The 20,012-nt window shown below is 34.4% G+C and overlaps 1 long non-coding RNA gene across 1 annotated transcript; it reads right to left on the reverse strand.

Moving 5' to 3' along the window:
* Nucleotides 1–6,530: 6,530 nt before the first annotated feature.
* Nucleotides 6,531–18,382, reverse strand: LOC123561583 (uncharacterized). The gene is made up of 3 exons (XR_006688453.2): nt 18,225–18,382; nt 9,952–16,027; nt 6,531–7,438 (listed from the first exon to the last, which is right to left on the reverse strand). It is a non-coding gene; the product is annotated as an uncharacterized LOC123561583 (long non-coding RNA).
* Nucleotides 18,383–20,012: the final 1,630 nt, after the last annotated feature.

The raw sequence follows: 20,012 nt of genomic DNA on the forward strand, positions 1-20,012 counted from the left end.
TTGTTTGGCCAGTTGTTTGTCATTCGGAATAACAGGCTTATTTGTTCTTTTTCGTTGTAGTATTCCCATTATTAATATAACATGAAGTAAAAATACTGGAAAACCACAGGTCGCCCAACACGACATAATCAAAACTGTTGCAGACTGTTGACTGCGCCTGTTCATATAGACGGTGATAGTAAACGGTAATGGTAAAGCTACTTTCCATGTCCGCTAGCCCCGGGTTATGCAGAACTCAACAGTACACATCTTGTAAATACCAGAATATATTTTAGACACCCGCAGATGTATTCATATGGCGGTGCATATGGAACTTTCAATGATGCACACAGTGCAATTCCATGAAAAGCGGCGTATGGTCCCCAGTTAGAATAATGGCTTAGCCCTAAACTAAAAATCAATGAATAGAACTCAACAAACTGGCACTAACAGAAGGGTTCTGGGGTTATAGAGCCTGCATATCACAGTAACTGCCAACAGAAAAAAATAAAAAGCAGGCGCCATATCCAACGGGTGATTACTCAATACTCAAAGCTATCAAGGCGGGAGTACTGGAACCATCCAAGCCGAAGAGTCCAAGCTGAAAATTAAACAATACACTAATACACTAACATAAAGGTCATGCTGAATGATCTGAAGAGATCGAAATATAACACATTTCTGCTTTTGTCCTAGTTTCTTGCTTACTTGATTTTGATACGATCAAATTCAGTTACAGTTTTCTAATATTTGTTATGCACAGTCTATCCTTAATATCGACATTTACTTTGAATGGCATTGTTTCAAATGAAATTTGTTTAAGTTTACCTGTTTTGCTTTTTTGTAAGTCTTTATATGTAGCTTAATTTCCACATCTTTTAAGTTTAATTAAGAAATAATAAATCTGTTCCTATATTTTATCAGTTAATAAAATATGGGCAGGAGTTTGGATGCGTAATAATTAAATCACGAGTGCGTAGCAAGAGTGATTTAATTATTCGCATCCAAACGACTGCCCATGTTTATTTAAGAAATAATAAATTTGTTCCTAGTGGGGTCGGGCATTTCCGAACACTTAAGCGTGATTCTCCATAGTGATGAAAGACAGAGGGTATTGCCGAACTAGGCAGTTATTTATAGCTCACCTTTATCTAACGTACGGAAATATACTCCTTACTTGTATTGTAACCGTTATATAACTATGAAAACATGTACTTAAAGAAGGTGACCGCTCGTGTCTATTTCCGAACATGGAGTGTCAGCCGAACAGACTAAAGGTCTATTTCCGAACATGAGTGTATTTTTTAAAAAAGGTGAAATTAGACAACAAAACGTTTTATTTTCAAAACATTGATAGCAATTAGCTAGATCTATTTTATTTTGACGTTTCATTTGATTATTTTTAGACTTAATTAGAACTAATGCGAACGATTTCATTCAATATTAAAGACCCCCAAACGGAAACAAAGCAGCGTCTTCCTCTTCCATTTAGTTAGCAGCAATTTGTGTTGTGCCAGTCAAGATTTCCTTTTCTGTTAAGAACGGTTTTAGGGCCTATTCTGTTAGTTCCTGGAGAAAGGTATTTTACTCAAATTATCAATTTTAATATAATTGTTGTACATCTAGAGACATTAATTTATTTATTTTGCTTTAAATGAGTCAAGGTGCATATGCATGTGTGCGAGTCGGCGGGCTAATGCAATAAAACAAGCAAGTGTGCAATACTTGCATTGATTGGTCACAAGTTACGTTTTTCCTAATTATGTTTGTACATAAAGCATGTTTTTCATCTTAACAGATCTTAACATACCTTGACCCTAGGCCGGATCAAGAAATATTTGATTTGGGTGGGGGAGGTGGGTGGGTGGGGGTGGGGGTGGGGCGGCGGCGGAAGAGCAGAAGTTTAGAATGAAGGTGTCATTGGGGAGGTGCATAGCGCAAAGATGAAATAGGTCAGCCACTGTTGGGGAGGGGATGTCAAGGGGGTCTTCCTAAGGATTATTATACGGATATGAAATGGGGGTCTCTTGTGCATTTTTGGTCTTAGGTTTGAGGTACTTGAGGGCATATTCCTGTCAGTTTAGGGGGTCAGGGGGTTCTCCCCTGCAAAGTTTTGAAATACAGGTGGCCTCTGGTGCATTTTCTGGTGTAAATTTTGAGGTTCTTGAGGGAGTAGGGTGGGGGAAGGGGTCAGGTATGAAATGGTTGCCTCTGGTGCGTGTTTGGGACTAAATTTTAAGGTACTGGAGGGTTATTCTTGTCATTTTAGGGGGCTAGGGGTTCATGCCCTGGAGGTTTTTTTTATAATACAGGTAATTGGAATGGCCGCCTCTGGTGCCTTTTTTATCTAAATTATAAGATACTGGAGAGGGTAACCACCTCATTATTGGGCATCAGGGAGCTCGAGATCTCTTTCCTAGAAATTCTGATGCAGGTATGAAATGGTGGCCTCTGGTGCATTTTTTTTTGTTTAAATATTAAGGGAGGGGATACCCCCTGGAGAGGGCTCTCCCCTGGAAAATTTAAAATGGTGGCATCTGGTGCATTTTTGGGGGTCTAATTTTTGAGAAAATATTATTTCTTTGCCGAAATAAATGTGTGTAAGTTTGATGAGTATGGGTAACTTTTCAGCCAACTGGACATACATAGATCTATGTACTTTATAAGACAGTTAACATAACGTTCGGTCTAGTACTAAATACAATACAAACTGTGTTCGGAAAAAGACGCTCTGTGAAAATTCATTAGTGTATTTCCGAACACACAAATTACGTCATTTAAAGTGGTCCATTGATCTCCAACAGCCGTGAAAACATAGTAAAATGTACATGTATACAAATGTGTTTATCTACTTATAAAAGCCACAAACAGAAATGCTTTAGACACAAAACCTTAACTCGTGATGTTCGCAACCTTATCGTTTTAAGTATTTTTTATTAACACTGTCTGGTATACTTACTGGGTCGAAGTTTAAGCGTCACTGTAACGTGTGTGTAAAATCAATATGTAGAAACCGAGTGAGGCTTCCAATTTTAATTGTTTTGGCCGGTTTAGAACTTTGTGCAATGTCACTGACAAAAGTTATGACGTCATGTAAGAATGTTCGGCTCAGACACGCCAGTCGGAAATGCCCGACCCCGCTCTATATTTTATCAGTTAATAAAATATGGGCAGAGTTCGGATGCGTAATAATTAAATCACGAGTGCGTAGCACGAGTGGTTTAATTTTCGCATCCGAACGACTGCTCATATTCTATTAACTGATAAAATTACTGGAACATATTTATTATTTCGATTCTAACAACGCAAATAATTCGTATTTTACAGTACTACATTTCCAGCGTAGAATACGTCATTCGGATCATATGCAGTTACAATTTACCCCCATGGTTAAAAAGTGTTGCATAGCCAATGGAATGTATAGATATTTATTCCTTTTTATTAGAATTTTGAGAAGTTTTCATAAACTAGTTATCTAACAGCTCGCAAATTATTTATGAACAGAATAATCAAATTAGGTAAGTTGACCCTGTGTTACGAGTTACAAGCATAAATTTTATATGACGTCACATCACTATGACGTCATACTTTATGTCATACATTTATGACGTCACCGCTGAAACATAATTGAGCTACTTGAATTCGCTCGTAGGGATCAAAACGTGTTTTACGGTCCTACACACATCAGTCAGTATGACTTTTTATCATAACTATGTTTTTCAAATGTTGTTTTCAAACGTTTGGCCCTGAAATAATTCGTATGTAATGGAACAGAAGTAGAATTTCTTATGTCACAATCGTAGGGGTGAAATGTAACGGCCAACCATATTTTATCGTAGATTCATGTATAGGCGATTTTGCTTTATGTTCATATAGCAGTTGCTGCGGATTGAGTTAGAATAATTGATAAAATTATTGGAACATATTTATTATTTCGATTCTAACAACGCAAATAATTCACATTTTACAGTAGTACATTTTCAGCGTAATACGTCATTCGGGTCATATGCTGTTACAATTTACCCCTTACGGTTAGAAAGTGTTGCATAGCCAATGGAACGTATAGATATTTGTTTCTTTTTCATCCGGATTTTGAGAAGTATTCAAAAATTAGTAATCTAACAGCTCGCAAGATAATTATGAACAGAATCATCAAATTAGGCGAGTTGACCCTGTGTTACGAGTAACGAGCTTAACCTTTATATGACGTCACATCATTATGACGTCATACTTTATGTCATACATTTATGACCTATCGCCGTGCCCAATACGAACCTGAAGTAAATGGTCCTAGCTACAGTTTGAGGCCAAGGCTGGGGTTGATCTAGAGTTTGATGGACGGTCATAGAATTAAACTTGCTATTTTTTGACCATATAAATCAACATTTTGACCATATCGTGAATTTCTCGATATGTATCGAGCCCCAACGTTAGTGACATATACCTATAGTATACGCAAAGTATGATAGCTCCACACACCAGGGTAGGTCATGTTTAGATGCATGGTCGGATGATATGCATTGACTAGTATTATGTTACGTTATAACATTGTTCATGTCCCTGCTTCCTTGGTATCCTATATTGATTTATACATGGGTAGATGTATCCGCTTTATATCTTTAATACAGTCAATAAAAAGACTTCCAGTCTCAAGTATTTAGGTGAGGTGAAGAAATCACAACATTAACTCACTAACATTTTTGACCTTCGACAGATGGAGAGACATTCAAATTTTGAGATTGAGAAGGCAAGACACTTAGTCATAATTTCGACTTAACTTAAAATATCGAGTTACGTAAATCGAAATTTCGAAAAACTTAGACCTAATTTCGAAAAGTTTAAAGCTAATATATTTATAAATATGCAACATTGATACTCATTTAGGCATGTGTTGTTCGCGAATAGAATATGTTTCTTGATCTTTGGTTTTACAACTATCAGATTTGTAAGATCTTTTGGAAGCCTACGCAAGCGGAAGAGTAGCAGTTCGGTGTTGATGAGTCTGTTCATTACAGACAGAGAAATGTTCAAAATCCCTCATGGCCACTGACATAGGCTTAAGCGGATTTCTTCCATTAAAACGTACAAAACTCCATATAGCTACAATACTTGATTTACACTTGATCCGTGTAATGCCATTTCTTATATTCCGTCTCGCTATATCTTAAACAACAACAAATATCAGTTACACCGATGGGTGCTTCCCGAAATATAATTATTGCATGTTCAAAGAACAAAAGTGGAATTCATTGACAGGGCACGTGTAGTTTACTAAAGTAGGATAATCAAACGGCAATATTAACTAGAAGATGCTTTAGTAGAAAAGTACATGTCTCCTCAAAATCATATCAGTAATAGGCAAGAAGTTAAAAGGGTTAAGGAGTGATAGCCAAAGAGATACTAAAGGTTGGCTTAGTGACTGAAATACAACATGTATCATTTACTTGGCATGTATAATCATCCCAGGAAGTTTGAATATTCTGGGCGAAGTTGTTCTCAAGTTATTGATTGGAAACTGTTTTCCATGTTCATGCCCTGTGATAGGGTGATCCCAATAAACCAGCGGTAATCTACACTAAATAACCTGTCACCCTATGAAGTCTGAAGGTTCTAGATGAAATACGTCTTCAGTTATTGATCGAAAATGAAGTGTGACGGACGGACGTACGGACGCACCAATCAGACTGACGGACGAGGCCAAAACAATATGCAATACATAATAACAATTATAAATCATTCTTTCGGAACATGAAGATAATATGCGAGTGAAGCATCCTATGAATTTTCGAACCAAAGGTTACTGAGAAATACTCATCTTCTCTTGATAGTAAAATTTCCTTTAAGTTATTAAGTTTCGCTAAGTTCCCACCAATGGCTGCAAGAAATACACCGGAAAAGAATTTCAGAACGGACGAAAGGATGGAAGAACAGACGAAGCGGCGACTATGTTTCCCCCTAAAATGATTTCGTACGTGCAACGTGTAAGTCTCTGAAGAATAAAACGCAACCAAGCATAAGTAAAGCAGACCTGGTTTTACTGAGTCTGGAAACGAGAAATTTATCTCGGCTGTGCGACAAAAATGTTTAAAAGTTTTAAGGTCAAATGTGGAGGTCATATGACAGTTATTGTCAGAAATATATATATGGTCAGTTTGTAGATCTTTCCACATCGATTGTTAAGTGTGAGTATGAACATAACTGGGTCATTAATTTGGGCAGTATGCGAAACAGTAAAATGGACGGACAGTTCGATCGCCATATACACAGGGGTATAAAAATCCGATTACCCTAACAAAATTTCGTAAAAAGAGAGAAGAGAAGTGGATTTAAAACTTACATGACTTGAAATTTTGAATCAAATTTACAACTTTCTCTTTTTTTGAGCAATTCAATAGCAAATAAAGGAGGAAATAAGTTTTACAATACAAGGAACCAACCAGGCGACCTGTTCACAGTACAATAAATCAACAGCTTATAAGGAATTCGGGGTAACATGATTCAGACTACACCAGAAAATATTTCAATTACAAGGAAAGAACACTGAAACTCCATTTGAAACATCAATACAAGCATTTTAATAGACTGATACCTATTTATTCACATAATATTAACAGTATTAATATTTTGTAACGTAAACATAGGTGTTAGTTTACGGGTTACACTACATTGTAATATTCGAAACTTCTTTTACATTTCTTCTATATATTTTGCTGCTCACCAGAAATCACATTAAACGTTGAGATGTGCTGCTTGCCACTAAATAAAAACAGTTTTCCTGACGACGTTTTTCAAACCGGAGGATATGATAGCTATCTCATCAGTTATATAATTATTACTTTAACCACGAATGCGTAAACATTAACAGAAATAACAAAAAAAAAATATTTATGCCAACACTGTTAAATTCGTTACACATTTGGACTTGTTAGAATGCATTTAAATTTTATAAATTATAAAACAAATGAAAAGTAGCATTTTGGTTCTGAAAACTTCTGAAACATTAATTCATCACATTTGTGAAAATATATCCGCGACAGTTGCCGTAAATAATTATTTCAACATAATGTTGAATCACTCAATACTCTGAGTAAGTGTCATTTATATTAACATTGTCCATGGTATTTCCATTACTCTGTATGGTAAGAGAAACATCAAGTGTAGCTTTGAGTTCATCAACCGGTTGTTTGTTTTGAACTGGAGGACTTGCGTTTAGAATTAAGCTGGACTTGCAACGACAGGTTCGGCCTATCCTGACACAACGCATATTTGGTCTGCTCCTTGCGCACTGTCCTTTTCCTTTGATAAAGGGTTTCCTATCTGTACATGTTCTTTGATTACATAGTTGACCTTGAACTTCTATAACGAAAATAAAGATTGCCAGCGAAATAAAAATCAGTGTTATTTGGAGTGACTTCATTTTGTCCAGATCTTTTCAATGTATGTCCTCTGTTACTCAAACCTGAAAAAGTGCTGCAATTAATAATAAACTGGCAAGATGTTTTCAAATTCAGAATAGTCTGTTACGCTTATAAGAATGTGAACACTGATACTATGAATTAAATTCTAGATCAATAAATTTTTCCATTGATAATCACAGTTTAAAATTAAACAATTCTAAAAGGAAACAGGAGAAAAGTAATATTCAAAGAATTCAGCCTCCTATAAAGTACCCAACATGAAATAAGGGTAGTACCCCACATGAAATAAGGGTAGTACCCCACATGAAATAAGGGTAGTACCCCACATGAAATAAGAGTAGTACCCAACATGGAATAAGGGTAGTACCCCACATGGAATAAGGGAATATGTAAATGTATATACGATTAATTTTTATCGATTGTATTCCATGTAAATTGTATCATTTATTCGGCTTTAAATGTTTCTGTTTTGATGTTCACATTTCCTATTTAGATATATGCAAAAATAAAAATAAACGCGTTCTTAACTGATAATCGTTCTTCTAAATGGCTTCTATAAAGACGGAATTTGCAAAATTGTGCTACTCACTTGCTTTTACTCCCTTATTTTAAAAATAATTTTACACTGATTCTATAAAATCCTTTGTCGACCAGTGTGAAAAAGAAACACTTCTTCTGTCCGAATAGCCCTAAAATGTGGGATGTGTCCTAAACAAAAGAAGATGCAAGACAAGCGCACTGCGGATAATAAATGATATTATCATCCTATATTACTGGTATTATACCAGTAAAGGGCACTTCATGTGTTGTGAACATGAAACAATGCAGGAATTTATGTTAATTTGTATAATTGCCATTTATAATTTCTGAGGAATTTCGGGATCAGAACATTCATATAGCTCTCCGTTGGTTTTCTTGTTCGGGCAATTAAAAAATGGAAAAATGTATTCTATGCTTTCAAGGATCTTTTCACAGATTTTATTTGAACCTTTGAGTTTTGCGTCTTTATCAACAATTTTCAGTCATATAAATAAGCGCAATACCCAGTTGCATATATAGCTGCCTGACTCGAACACATCACGCCGTAGACACGTGACATGATACCCCTTCCCTGACACCGGGCTAAGTAGTCCCCAATGTGTTTAATATAATACAATTTCAATAGTTTTACTTGTCTGTTTCACTTTTACATACAAATTGTTTGACATTCTGAATAGCTGAATAATTCAAAGGTGTTTTACATAGAATCCTAGTTTCGCGCTAACTCGAGCTTGATACACTCAATTGAATTGAGCAGCATTTTCCTAATATTTATGATGCAGAGTCAATCCATATATTATCCTTTACTTTCATTTTTCAAAGCATTAACTACCTGCTTTCTTATTAGTATATAACGTATTTTCTCTTCGACAACTATTAAAGTCAACTATTGTTTTATTCCGAATGTTAGAATTTAATAAAAAAAATGCGTTGTAGCGAATAGTACTGCAAATTGCAGAAATACTGATCTCTCAAAAATTGCGAAACCATAAAATGCCGTAGATAATGAAATGGGTTTCTCGTGTTATTTGAGTAACGGACTATAAAAACATTCATTTTTTAGCTCATCTGACTTTTTGGGAAAAAAAGATGAGTTATTGTCATCATTTGATCGGCGTCGGCGTCTGCGTCGGCGTTGCCTGGTTAAGTTTTATGTTTAGGTCAGCTTTTCTCCTAAACTATCAAAGCTATTGCTTTGAAACTTGGATCACTTGTTCACCATCATAAGCTGACCCTGTACAGGAAGAAACATAACTCCTTCCTGTTTTTTGCAAGATTTATGGCCCCTTTTGTACTTAGAAAATATCAGATTTCTTGTTAAAGTTTTATGTTTAGGTCAACTTTTCTCCTAAACTATCAAAGCTATTGCTTTGAAACTTGGATCACTTGTTCATCATCATAAGCTGACCCTGAACAGCAAGAAACATAACTCCATCCTGCTTTTTGCAAGATTTATGGCCCCTTTTGGACTTAGAAAATATCAGATTTCTTGGTTAAGTTTTATGTTTAGGTCAACTTTTCCTCTTAAACTATCAAAACTATTGCTTTGAAACTTGCAACACTTGTTCACCATCATAAGCTGACCCTGTACAGCAAGAAACATAACTCCATCCTGCTTTTTGCAATAATTTTTGCCCATTTTGGACTTAGAAAATCAGTTTTCTTGGTTGAGTATTATGTTTAAGTCAGCTTTTCTCATAAACTATCAAAGCTATTGCTTTAAAACTTGCAACAGCATTTCACCATCATTAGCGGACGCTGTACATCAATAAACATAACTCTATCCTGCTTTTTTGCAAGAATGATGGCCCTTTTTAGACTTAGAAAATCATGGGTAGGACAATATTTCTATTATACAAAAAAATCAGATGAGCGTCAGCACCCGCAAGGCGGTGCTCTTGTTTTTTGTTACCGCTTATCTATAAGATGTACATATTTATAAAATATTTCAATTTTCATTCAACTCACAAGATTTAAATTTCTCGGTCGGTAAATAATATAATATAATAATTACCTTGGTACTCTCCATGCACGACAGTGGCTGCCGATGGTTATAGGCTAATCACAACCAAAATAAATGTAAACCTCTGTAGGTCTGTCACAAATAGTCAAAATATAAATAGTGCTAATCTTTTTTCCTTTCCTAGTGCCTTTTCTCAATAGCAACGTGTTACTTTTACTCTGCCGCGTTTCAGTATGTATCATTGAAATCGGCATGTTCTATCGCATGCTAGATAAAAATGGCGGCGTAAGAATTTAATGTCTCGGAAAGAGAAATTGAAAGAAGCGAAAAGGAGTAAATTCAGCGGGTTGTATTTCAAGAACTTTAGTTTTCTTATATAAAAGTTAACAACCCCTTTTCTGTTTGTTTTTCTAAAGTAGTGACATAGTTCTTTATGGGAATATAAGTCTCTGAAAATCTAATATGCTAGAAAATGTGGAAAACCGTTATAAAGTAAGGGCATTTTATATAAAATAAAGAACAGCCGGATTTAGTGGTGTTCAGCCTTCCATCAGCAGGTTTTGGCGCTCCTTATGCGATAAATTCGTTAAATAGCATTATATGACTACGAACTCTTCAATTCGCTTTAATCATCTAGGTACTCGGCGTTGCATAAAATAAATGAAAAACTTCGACAAACAGAATGTCAATTTTAACAATTAAAACAGCAATTTTAAAGTGGGTGTTGTAAAAGTCTCCCCGAACTAGGACTCAGGGTTATATTTTCTGGTTCTTTGGGATCATGGCGTAAACTCAGTTATACCGTGATAGAATTCCGCTTAAGCCGGTGCTAAGGGGCGTGAGGGCTGTTTCACATTTCATTACATCTCATGAAGATACTCAGTCAGACCCAGTCAGCTATTACTTTACATGGTTGCATCCTATGCTTACAAAGGATCTTTTAAAAGACTTTTAGCTATTAAAATAGAAGTATTTAGGTCTGTAAAATGTCTCTCCGTACTTGGACGCAGCGATGTTATTCTTACATAATTTATTCTTATGTTAAGAGCTTGTTTTGTTTGATTTATTGTCGCACCGAAACAATTATAGGTCATATGGCGTCTTCTCAGTTTTGATGGTAGAGGAAGACCCTAGGTGCCTCTCTATATATTATTTCATCTCAAAGAGACACATGCGTAGAACCACCGACCTTTCGTAAGTCTGCTGGCTTCATCACATGAAGAATTCAACTCGAGTGAGGATAGAATCCATACCAGTGAGGGGCAAGTGATTTGAAGTCAGCGACCATAACCACTCGGCCACAGATTGATTAAAATCTTTTAGGATATCTTAGTGTTCCCGGGAAACACATTATAAATTCTGAGTTGATTTTTACTCTTGCCAGAGTTAAAAAAAAGAAAATAGCACATTTTTATTTCAAAGCAGCCTACTGCCTTGCTTGTCGACCTTTAATTTTACCAAGATCTTGCACAGGTGTAAGTTACGGAAGGCCTTCAAAGGGTTTTTGTTATCATCACCGTGAATCAATAAAGTAAAATATTCTCACTTTCGCATTTTTAGAAACAAATGAAAAATGTTTTCAGTGTTAGATCGAAATGATTTTCATGATTTAAGCACCAGATGCAATAATTTTACGAACGGCGTATACTCAAGTAGCATATACTCATTTTTTTTTCGTTCTTTTTAGATTTGTTAGTGTTTTGTATTTGCTATAAACAGTGAAATCTTGACAATTACAGTCAGGGGTGGTAATGTACGTCGCCAACAGATGCGCGAATCACTTCATAATAGGTCCATTTTCACGACACCTTGATTCGGTGAGTAAACATGCGATTATTTCATTAAGAAACCTTTACCTTCTTTCATAACAAAGGGAAACACAGGAATTGCGCATGCGCTATTAGATTATACCCGTTCCGCAGTATTACTGAGGTAAATTAAGGACTAATACCGTATTTTGACGAAACAAATCAAACAAATCAAATCATTGAAAGAAAGAGTTGTTTTACATGAAAATTGAACAAACTATAATCCAAATATTTATCTTCAAAACAGCTGCAGTTTTACTGATACACGTTGAATTCCGAAAAGGGAATAAAGCGGCTGCACTTCTGTCTAAAAACCAAACATTTTCATTGTACTGATATATATTAATATTTCTTTTGATGCATTTGCAATAATGTCCCAGAGCTAAAATTCAATAACAAGGTTTAACGCAGTTTGCATGTGTTTATTTTTTATTTATTTTCAAGAAGCATTCTTTTTTAAAGGGGGACGACTTTTTGAGCGAATCGTTCGGGGCACTACTGTAAAAAATGTATTGAACAGGAAAATATGTTGTTTGTGCACCCAACATTCTGTGGTTTGGTGATGTACTGTAAAACATTAAATGTGAAAACAACTCGACTGTAGAGACAGTAAAGATACATTGTCAAACAAGTAACAATTACGAACGCAAGTAGAATTTGCGCTTTCGCTTGCCGCGTTTTTATAAACTTAGTTGCTCTTCCTGTTTGCTGGTTTATATCTTAATTCTAGTTTGGAGAATGTCATTGTTAATTTTGTAGTGGTTTGGAACTGTTTGCTTTGTGAGTATGGGTACAAAATAAACATGTAACGTGTTAACATGTAGTTGTAAACAATTATATAACTATTTATATCATTTATTTACGCCGTCCATAGTTGTTTGCAGCTCCGCCGGAACCTATGCACCATCATAGTTGAGCAAATGAGTTTTCCCTTAAATTTACACACAGCTGTCTGTAAATCAAATCTCACATTATGATGTTGCGAAAGGAATAATTTTGAAAGTTTATGAGCATATAGGCAGAGTCCGAAAGTGTAGAAAGGATTCAGACCAGACCCACGTTGAATTTGCCCAAAAAAGAGCAGTAAATTGATAGGTGGTGTACCTCAAAGAAAATTGGTACACTTTATAATGTGCTGAGGCAGCTAATGTGAACTGAAAAATTTAAAATGCGTATTTGCACAGAAATGAAACTTTCTTGAATGAAGCAAATCAGTTAACTCATAAAGTTTTCTTCAACAAACCAAATATTTTCAACAGGAAATCCTCTTTTCCACAAGATACTTCTAGGCCTAGGTTCTCAATACTTCTAATACAGGAAATTCTCAAATTCTCAAAATTTACAAGTAATATTTCTACTTAAAAGCCCTTGTCTCTGCCTACTTGCAGCCATTGCGTGAACACCGGAGACATTCACCTAAAAGAGATGATGATACAAAACCTACAGGCCTTACCTCTCTGAGATTTAACCCCGAGTCTTATACTTATTTTAAGACTATTATGGAGGTCCGGGAGTCGACAATGCACAATGGAATATCTAAGACATAAATTAGGGCGTTTGTCAGACTGTACAGACCTTAAGAGACCAGCAAATATTGTCTTGAATTGTTTAATTAACAATATCGTTATAACAAAGATTTGTGTTAGATGTAATTTTAAATGCGCAGTACTGATTCTAGCTGTACAAAACTGCAACGTATTGACAATAACGTATGTATTTAAGCGTAAGTAAATGTTTCTAGAACATTCTGCATTATTGGTGTTAAAACTACTTTACATAAATCTTTTGTTTATCGATTGCTAAAATAGCAGTATACTGAGATCATGATCTCATACATGGATATTTTTAATAATAACTACACGGAATGTGGTACATGTACATCACGTAGTACACTAATAAACATAAACTATAATTAATATAATACGACAAGACAATGAATGAAATGTCCGAGTTTTCTAACAATACTAATCAGTGAAAAGAAAACAATCTATATATCAATATTTTTGATAGTTTATTTTTTTAAATGTTGCATGATGTTAAATGTATTGTAAAATGTTTACCATTTTGTTTACGTAAGATATAGTCACGTACGTTACTTGAGAGACAGTAAATTATAAAGCATACCTAGCATGTTGTCATTTTAAAGGTTTAAAAGCTAAAATGTAATTTAAGATCTCTAAAGTTTATTATCATGTATGATCGTATACTAAGAAGGCAGAACTCAGCAAATTAATGTCATCCTAAAAAATTCTCCCTTTAAGCTGAATGTCCTGTCTCATAGAAATACAGTATGCCTCGACTGGAATGAAATAATAGAGACAGAATTCAAACAACAACTAGTATGCTATCAGCTCCGTAGCTTCACAGTATAATTACTATTAGTCATTGTGGAATTATTGACATTCCCAGAAGTTTGATAATTACTGATCATTAGGGTCATTGTTAAATGTTATAAATTAAAATGATAGGGAGATAATATAGTGTTGTATGGTTTTACTGTTTCTAAAGACTAAAATGTTTGCGATGCTATCGCTTTCACTTTTAGAGCTATTTTGAATGTGAATTTATCATGACAAAGGCTGTTTTAACACGACAGTCGAATATTATACCTTTCAAACGTTGAAATGACTTTGTTTAGGGACATGCTGACTGCGACAAATGTTGAATGAAATACAAATCTGCTCCCATTTGGCACTGTAAAACGTCTTTTCAAACAGGTGCTTAAAAGTATTACAACAAAATTTACATAATATTTTTATAAGATACTTAAATAAAACGTTGTTAAGTTTACATTGCGTAGTTATCAGCAACAAGTTTGTCTTCACATTGTGCTTTATGAGTAAATTTATCCTCGCCATGTTGATTATTTTTACAGGGATATTTATGGCTTCTTATGGGAGAAGCATCTTGTGAAACACTTAATATCAATCCGTCTGTCTGTTCTTGATTTTTCTACAATTCTCTTTGTCTGGGCTCTAAATTGGTAACTATTTCAACTGTCACGAAATTAGAACATTACTTCTAAAATGCACAAAGAATCCTAAACATTATAAACTGTGTATCCCACAAATCGATGATGTATTACTAAGCAGTATTCAAAACATGAGCCGCACCATGAAAAAACCAACATAGTGGCTTTGCGACCAGCATAGATCCAGACCAGCCTGCGCATCCGCGCATTCTGGTCAGGATCCATGCTGTTCGCTTATGGTTTCTCTACTTGCAATAGGCTATGAAAGCGAACAGCATGGATTCTGATCAGACTGCGCGGTTGCGCAGGCTGGTCTGGATCCATGCTGGTCACAAAGCCATTATGTTGGTTTTTTCATGGCGCGGCTAATATATTGGTGTTACATGCACAGCATTCATACTTCTATGTCCAATTTTAGCTTAAGTGATGAAATATTATCTCTATTGTTCCGGGCAATGTTTTGTATTTTGTTTTACATATGCCATCGACTGCCCAACACAATTCAGTTCATTTTGAGTAAATAGGTAAGTTGCTAGTTTACATTTAATACAATTATTTACAATACAGTGTAAGGCATTTTGCAACAACAATGCTTACAATTTCTAATTTAATATTGAGAAACTTCGCTCTACGGATGTTTGTAATACCGGTGGCTTTGGTAACTAAGTCATCAATTATATTTCAATATTTCTTACACATAGTTGCATTAACAGTTAGTTACAGATATAACAAAGAGACTGTATGTCAACAAGGTTTGACTGTTAACTTTAATTTTTATTATGAACATTTTACTTGCAAATATTAGTTTTTTTTAGATTGCAATCTTTAAAATAAATGAAATACAACAGTATGTAATGGTTAACTACTTTCTTTATATATTATTTGTTAACCATAACAATCAACATTCAATTTGGTAAAACTATGTCCACGACAAACCACGTTCAATATATTAATTATTCCATTTACAACATGAAATCAGTCAGTAATCTGTGTCATTTGTATTGTCATTGTCAATGACACTTCCAGCTTTTCCGTTACTCTGTATAGCGAGAGAAATATCAAGTGTGGCCTCGAGTCCATTAACCGATTGTTTCTCGTAAAACGGAGGAAGTTTGTTCAGAATTAAACTTGACTTGCAGCGACAGGTTCGCCCTATCCTTGCACATCTCATACTTTGTCCTTTTCTTGCGCACCTGCCTTTTATATCTTCGCATGTTTTTTGATTACATAGTTGACCTTTAATATCTATTACGAGAGCGATGATTGCCAGCGAAATAAGAATCAGATTTAGTTTAAGTGACTTCATGTTGTCCAGATCTTCTTTTGTTTGTTCCCTTTAGATTTGAGTCTGAAACATCATAAACTGTCATTATGTCAAATAATCAGTATTTTCTCTAATCTTATATTGGCACATGTTATCAGGATAGAAGCAAATAAGTTTTGAATTAAGCAGCAAACTCAATTTAAAACAAAATGGTTGTAAGAAAACGTTTTCATTCAGATTTACAATTAATTTTCTCAGTTCATAATGATACATTTTCCAAAATACTAGGAACAACAGAAAAAGCCATATTCAAAGAGCACAGCTGCCCATACCGCAATCCACATAGAAAGAGGGGTATCGTTTTCTACTAGTATTCGATGTAACTCATTGCAGAGTTGGAGGGGTCTTCTGCGCATGCCCGGAAGTGATTATCAATTAGACGTACGGCAAAAATATGTATATTTTTTTTTGTATGTCCGCACGCATTTAGTTTATAATATGTATAATATATTGACTAAATTTTAGGGTTAGTGTTACCATGGTTACAAAATATAACCATTTAAGATACTTTTCGTTCAAAATGCTGGAATCCGGTATATACCGAAGTCTGTAATTTATAACGGCGCTTCAAGTCTGCATTGAGTCACAGTCATTAGTATTTCCTATTTACACGTTTACTTAAGAGTACGGGATGGTGAAATATTACTTTCGAGCATCATAATGCGGGGTTTTAGCATAAATTCTATCATGAGGCCCGTGTTCAAAACACACATCGGCTATAAATTTGAATAAAGTCAGATCAAAAGGCATGGCCCCTAAACTCAAGTCGGGTTTTTGTTTCGAGACATGAACATAATGAACTTACTACAAGTACTACTAGTACATCTCTATTTTCCAAAAACATTGTTTTTACTTTGATGCAGAAATATACTCCTATGTGATGATATCATTTACTGTAACCGGTATTCTAAATTACTATGCGCGGATCAATTGAGAGTGATATGTCATGCGCAAATATCGTTATTATGTTTTTGTTGTTCTATGCCAAATCGTTTTCGTTGTGAATTTAACAACATGAAAATGACAGAAAAATCAGCATTAATTATTGAAAATATGTTTTTTTTTTTGTATTGAAAAGAAATAATTTCTTGAAAAGTTTATAACAACCTGATTTAATCATATTTCATGAACAATATGATATAACATAAAGGTAAAACTATGACTGATATAGATTTATTCTTTACAATTGATAAATGTTCAGTGTTTCCTTACGTAAAGACTAAAAATTAACTATACCTTGTATTTTGAACAGTGAAAATAAGGATTATTGCAATGTTTGCCCTTTTTACTTTTGTGTTTATTACTTGTTTAAATGCTGAAAAATTATCAAGGAGCTAAAATATTTATAAGCAATTAAAAGGATATTTTCCTCTTTGTTCTTTGTATTTAGAGATATCGTCACTATTAATAAATATTTTTTAACAATAATTTAACCACTTGTTTATGCTACCGTTAATATATATTTTTTATTTTTGGTTGAGAAAAGAGTGGTAATAGTAAGCTGTTTTTGTTTTCCTGGCAGTACTACATGAACGTCTTTATTACTATGGTTGAATAGTGAAGTTTCTTGAGTTTAAATACTGAAAATCATCAATATCCCTGTTCATTCAAAATATGGAGACAAGAGCGGTAATAGTAAAGTAGTAGTAAAATATAGTACATAGGAAATCGATATAAGTTGGCCGTAGCAGTAGCAGCAGTAGCAGCAGTAGCAAAAACGTGAAATTGACAGAAGCAGTAGTAGCAGTAGCAAAAACGTGAAACTGGCAGAAACAGTAGTAGCACTAACAGTTTATTGAGCAGTAGCGGTAGTAGCAGTAGCAGTAGCAGCAGTAGAATCAGCAGCAGTAGCAGCAGTATCAGAATGGTAAAAATTGCAGTAGCAATAGCAGCAGTTACAATAGCAATATACTACTGCTACTGCTTCTTGTGCTACTTTAAAAAGCTGAAAAAATATATGAAGGATTATATTTGACCCTTGATGCTTTGAAAACATGCCTGAACATGGCTGAAGGCGGGAATAATAGTTTAGCACATGCTTTAGATTTTTCAAAAAGTACCATTATTATGCTGCTCGCCAGTAATCTCATTGGTAAAAAGCTAAGATCTGCCACTGATCACTAAAGAAATATTTAAAGATGTCTACAAATTTGTTTACTATTTATTCTTGTTCTAAAACGCTTATATAAAAAATGAAATGCTGCAGATATTTGCTACTCACGTGTTATTCCTCCTTGATTTGAAAACTGACACCTTTTCTACTAAAATCCCCTGTCTATCAGCGTGAAACAAGTTCACTTCTTCTTTCAGAATGGCTCTAAAGAAATGGGATTGTTGCCTTGAAAAGCAGACTCCAGACGAACACATTAATGGCGGCCAATTAAGGATATAATTAATAACGTTATTGGTATTGTTCTATACAATGATAAATGCTTGATTTACTGTAAACGTTAAAAATATAGGAATGTTATGTTAATTTACATGATTATTACTAATAATTTCAAAGGCATGTCGAGTCAATAGGCTCAATGCTACCATTGCATCCATTTAACATTCTGTTGCTTTAGTTGACATTCTAAAACTGTACGACATTTTGGAAAAAAAACCCACTCTTTACGGGCAATAAAATGTCAGGATTTCAACAAGGTTGGCATATACTTTTATAACATTTTATTCATTTAAGGTGGAATGTGCCTGAGTTTAAGTTATAGGATTCCGTTTCGACAATTTGTTTAATATTAGATTCAGCATATTTCTCAGTTAATGCATAATTTACATTTTGATATTTCTGTAACTTTTTTCTCCGCAGGCCTTCAAACACGTCTATCGACGTCAATTTTTAATGAACCGTGAATTCATGTCCGTCAGACCTTTTTTCGTTAATCGTTCTTTTCAGTCAACAAGTATCGATTTGCTCATTACTCATCATTCCATATAAAATGTTTTAAAGTGATGTAAAACGTGTGGAGATCATTTTAACATCGAAAAAGTCGATATTTACATTAAAGTGACGTCAGAGGGACAGGTACGACCTTGAGTTTTGAATAAAATGTTTCCTTTAATCTTGTCTAATGTAAAATCCAAACGATAGAATTTGACGAAAAATCTAACACGATGATGAAAACTTTAATTTCTGTCGTTTGAAGGAATAAACTTATGGGGTCACCATATTAATTTTCTTGTAATAACATATTGCGTTACTCCTACCGCTAAATTACAAGTAAACTTTTCTGATATATTCCCTTTCAAATTTTAGAATTTTACTCATTCATCAGATTCGTTATAAACGTGAAAGAGGTGTTGTTTTTTTTTCAGAAGAGGTTTTTAGAACTGTGTAACTCGCGATTTCAGTGCGAAACGATTTCAATGCAGAATGTGTAACATACGTTAATGCAACAACTTTGTTTGAAATACTGATCATCTAATTTTTGAAATTCGCTATTAATATATTTTTCTATATAATAATGCTTATTTTATATCATTTTTCCCATTAAAAGAACCAATAAACAAATTGTCCGTTGTAATACACAGCTAAAAATAAAAAACGTTTGCATATGCAGTTGTATAATATTATATACATGAAGTTTTCCTTCTTGAAACACAAACAAAATACGTCATTTTTGTAAAATATCAGAAATCAATATTATACAACAGAAAGTTCAACAGGAAAAATGCAAAATTCGCTTTTGTCTTGAACTAAAATATTCTTAGCTTTATAATATTTAATATTACAAAATCAGTCAAAATTTGTACGAGCAGTAAATTCGTATAATATTTTTTATGTAGTACAGATGTTTAAAGACACTTTCCCGATAAATATTCTGAAGGTTTTGATTTCAGACGTATGACCCTTGATTTCGCCCCTCGGTCGTAGTAAAGTTTTCTTGTACTTGTTTTTCTAATGATGTTAGCCCTAACCTTCCCTAAACATACACGCACGCACAGTGATACATTTCTTAATCCAGTTAAGTAACATGCGTCCATTAGGCTTGTATGGCGTAATTACCTG

Source organism: Mercenaria mercenaria, chromosome 10, assembly GCF_021730395.1.
Source record: "Mercenaria mercenaria strain notata chromosome 10, MADL_Memer_1, whole genome shotgun sequence".
NCBI lineage: Eukaryota > Metazoa > Mollusca > Bivalvia > Venerida > Veneridae > Mercenaria > Mercenaria mercenaria.